Below are 4755 nucleotides of genomic sequence, written 5' to 3' on the forward strand. Positions count from 1 at the left end.
CTCACCTGAGCCAGGACTACAGCCAGAGCTGGAGAAGTGACTCTGTGGCTGGCAGGGTTGCCAGGGCCCACCTTGGTCTATGAATGAGAATCTGCATGCCCTCAGGACTGGGCTGTGGGTCCTGAGACCTTCTAGACTGTGAGGCCTGGTGGAAACTCCCAGGAGGAGATGCAGGAACTGGGCGTCTGGGCAGTGCTGGGGCTCCAACCTTGGGCCCGGGCCTCTCCGCCATGCTCCTGGAGCGTGCAGCCGCAGCTGGGGCCCCCTTCCTGGGGTAGTTTATCTCACACTGCACACGCTTGGCCCTCAAGGGGTGACCCAGCCTTGCTCCCCACATTCCTCTTTAGCCATGCAGCCAGTGGGCCCCACACAGCCCTGAGACAGGGCCTGTACTTGGGGGTGGTCAGGAGCAACCACTCAGAGACACCCCACTGCCCTCTTGGCCCCAGCCCTGTGCAGCTGTGTCTTTATTTCTCTCTGCTTTTGCCTCTGTCACAGTCTATCTGTGTTTGCCTCCATCTTTCTCTGGGAATGTCCCAGCTTCTAAGATCCTTGAGTGGGACCAAATCTGGAGATACTCTGCTCTTCTGGCTCACAGTGGCCAGCCTCTATAGGAATGTGTAGGAGAAATCAGGCTGCGGGCGAGGGGACGAAGATCTTGGGCAAGTGGAGGCCTAGACTTGCAATGGGTGAACTGGGGTGGCCTGAGCAGCAGAAATCCAGACCCCCTCCCACCCACCTTCCAGGAGACAGCCCAGATGATGGACACTGGTCAGGGCCTGGAACTGGTGGGCTCCCCCATGTATTAGTGAAGACTGGGGGGTGAGGGGCAGGAGGAGGAAGCTGGGGCTGGAGGTCTCTCGGCCTGAGAGCCTCCTTCCTGTTTGTAGGGAAGTGACTGCCTCAGAAAGCTGCTCAGGGGAGGGGAGGGAGGCCATGGCGACTTCCGGGAAGCTGGCCAAGGGCCTGAGGCCACCCTCCCTGTGCCCACATGGGGCCTACTGGCCCTGGCTTAAAATAGTGCAGTTCCTCCACTGCTGCTGCCACTGACGCCCAGCCCAGAACTCAAGAAGGGCTGCTAGCTGCTGCTCATGCTACCAGCAGAGGCCTAGAGCTGAAGGGATTCACCCAACTTTCTAACCCTCCCCAGACTGAAGCCGGTGGCTGTGTCTTGACAATGTGTGTGTGTGTGGTGGGGTGGAGGGATTCAGAAAAAGGAGGCGTTCCTGGGTCAAAACCCTGTATTCAAGTCCTGCTCCAAGACTGACCATCAGCTGTAAGACTTTGGTCTGTCTTGTCTCTTTGAGCCTCAGGTTCCACTGATGTAAAATAGGGTGAGTGCCTGGCTTTTAACCTAATGAAACCACATAGGTAAGCTCCTCAGAACCTTGCCAGTCAAACAGTAGACACAAAAAACGGGAGTTCCTTTTGCCTCTCTTGCTGGCTGTGCCTCAAACTCCTCAGCCTGAGGAAGGGCCTCCTTGAAGCTTTCCTTGGTACCTACACTGCTCCCAGGACTAGGTGTTGAACAGGGAAGGTCTGTAGAAAGGGAGTTTGCAGGGAGGGCAAGGATGGGGCTGTGGTCTCCATGGTGAGACTTGTTGCCAAGGGAACAAGACTCTAAGAGCCCTGGGTCTGACAGTTGGGCACTTTTGCCATAGGATCTCAGAGAAGCTGATTACCACTATGGGCCTAAAAACCTGGTGGGCAGCCAGGCCAAGTGAGAGGAAGCAGCTTCTAGATTTCCTGGGTTTCTGCTATTGGGAGTATGAGGGGCTGCAGCTCCCTCCCCTTCCTTTTAGGGATTGACTTCAGAGAGCCTCTCCTTGGAACCAGCTACAGTGAATCCTCCTTAAACCCCCAAGACACAGACACGGTCATCTCCATTTATCTCCCAGGGGCAGTGAGGACCAGAGGGGTATCTATCTGGGCCAAGGCCACACAAGGTAAAGGAAGGAGTGAAATTAGGACTCAGGTGGTGAGACCCCTTCTTGATGTGTATATTGTCACACAAACTGCCTGAGGAAATGACCCCTGGGCAGGGCTCCATGGAGTCACTTTCGACTTCATCCTAACACCCTCCCCTGTTCACCATTTCTGGGGGTTTCTGGCTCCAGACTCTGAAAACCCAGAGCTGCCAGCATACCCTGTTTCCTCCTCAGTTAAACAGAGATGATGTTACCTCAGAGGATTTGCATAAAAATGAATAAGGAAGGATTTCTGCAGATCCTAATAGTGGGCATTCAATCAGTGCTGGTTTTTATTCATTCCTGAGGTTACCTACAAGTTGTATAACCTTAAGCAAACTACTTACCTTTTTGGGTCTTGGTTTTCTTATCTGTAAAATGGGATCATCAACTCCATAAGACGGCCCTGAGGAATCAGTAATCAAATGCACATAAAATACTTCTCTATACAGCACTTAGCTTTGCTCTATATATGTTACTTTATTATTCTTTACTTCCAGGTTATTGCTTGGCACTCAAAAAAAAAAAAAAAGTTCAGCATTAGTTAAGTAGCAATTTATAAATTTAGAGCAGTGTCCTCAATTTATTCCATGGAACACTGTCCCAACAGAATTTTACCAGGAGCAAAGAATGCTCCATGGTTGAATACTTTTGGTAGACCCTGGGAAACAAAATTAAAGCTTTCTTCAGGTAGGACTTCTCAGAGCCTTTAATAAGCCATCAAAGGTTGGGAACCAATAAGAGGAAGGTAGAAAAAGTGCAGTATTTCCCGGACTTTTGGCAGAACTCCTATTTTTTTTTTTTGGCCTCTCCATGGAGCCATATATGGGTTATCCATGTTCTGAGAAACCACAACATATATTTGGGACAACAATGCTTTTCAGATCAATTTGGGTCTGTTCATTCATCTCTTATAGAAATTAATCCTTTATGAATTTAATAGTTTTGTTAAGAGCAAAAAGTTCAACCAAAGGCCATTCCTGAGCTTTGTTACAAACTCCAGACATTCACATTCAGCAGTATTTGAGCTGCTACGGCCGAGCAGGGAGGAAGCTTGTTGTAACTTTGGTATCAGATAGACCTGGATTCAAAAGCCAATTTTGTCACTTATTCACGTGTCATTTGGTGTAAATGGCTGAATTTCCTCAAGCCTCAATTTGCTTATGAGTGAAATGGGGTTGAGATCTAAACCTTGCAAAATTCTTGAAGATTACAGGAGACAGTGTATGTAAAACACCAACCCTAGTGCCTAGCACTCACTAGGCTTTCAGCAAATACGTTCTCTTTCTTGCACCTCTGAATTATCTGTTCCCTCCTGTGGGGCAAGGAAGAATCTACTAATTAGTTCTGCTGCTTCCTTTATTCTAAAACCATCTCTTTCAAACCTCAAGAGCTCTCTGGTTGCTTGTGCTAGAGGAGGCTGAGGTGTGGGAAGGCAGCTGGACTTCCCCTCATTTCACACATGGGATTTAGTAGACTTTGACCAGACTCCTCAGCCTTTTACTTTTATGTCTGTATGTGTTTTTGGCTGTGCTGGATCTTTGTTGCTGCGCGGTCTCTCTCCAGTTGTGGCAAGCAGGGGCTACTCTACATTTGTGGCGCGTGGTTTCTCTTGTTGAGGAGCATGGGCTCTAGGGTGCTCGGGTTGCAGCAGTCGTGGTGCACAGGCTTAGTTGCTCTGTGGCATGCAGGATCTTCGCAAATCCTGGGTCAAATTTGTGTCTCTTGTGTTGGCAAGCGGATTCTTTTATCAACTGAGGCACCAGGCCAAGCCCAGACTCTTTAGCCTTCATCTTTCCAAACTGAAGACCTTTCATCTCTCCCATCTGTCTTCATAAAACCCTCAAACCAAACACTGCCACTCCTCTGACTGTATGGACTGCAGGATTACAGGACAGTTGGGCAGATCTTAGGTTCAAGTCAGGACCCTGACATTTAGTGTGTGACTTTGGGCACATACCTTGACCTCTCAGAGCTTCTGTTTTCTCAGCTCTAGGAAATCTATTTTCTGGAAAAACAAGTATGAACTGGTTGGACTAGAGTGACAGACAGGCAGGTCACTCAACAGCACATGTGGTCACTGAGGTTTAATTCTTTCCTGAGATGCAGCAGGTGGCTTTCCTTCCTCTAACTCTTCAATGTGGCATTCAAGGTTCCCAAGGGCTTCTCCAGCTTCAACTCTCACTAAAACTCCCACCTGCCCCCATTCCTGCCATGGCAGCCCCTTGTTATGTCTGGGTATTTTTACGCTTCTGACTCACAGCTGGACCTTCAAACATGTTGTTGACCACTCTACCTGGTCTGTCCCCCTCTTCCTGTCTGGTGACTTTCTTCAAGGCCTGCCTTTAATACTCATCTGTGAAGCTCATCCTAAGTCCAGAGACTTTTCAGAGCCTCTATTTTCTCAACTCTAGAAAACTTCATCTATTTTCTGGAAAGACAGGGATTAACTGGTTAGACCACAGTGACATACCGGCCCATACACCTCAGCATGTATCAATACATCCTGAGTTTCAATCGTGATCCCACTGTGTGTGTGTTTGCCCCTCCCATTAGACTCAGTTCCTCTAGTTGTGCCACTTTCTGGCAGGTTAGTGTCCCTTCATCAGTATTTAACTTTCATTTCTTCATTTACAAAGTAAAGGTAGTAATTCTTGAAGTTCAAGGAGGTTCAGGTTTGTGAAAAGTCCCAACACATTGCTGAGCACAGGTCTGAAGGCAGAGCCCACTCCTTAGAACAACCCATCGTCCCGCCTCAGAATCCCAGACATGCTTCACAGACAAGATG

Source organism: Bison bison, unplaced genomic scaffold (genome assembly GCF_000754665.1).
Source record: "Bison bison bison isolate TAMUID 2011002044 unplaced genomic scaffold, Bison_UMD1.0 scf7180017864193, whole genome shotgun sequence".
NCBI classification, from domain to species: domain Eukaryota; kingdom Metazoa; phylum Chordata; class Mammalia; order Artiodactyla; family Bovidae; genus Bison; species Bison bison.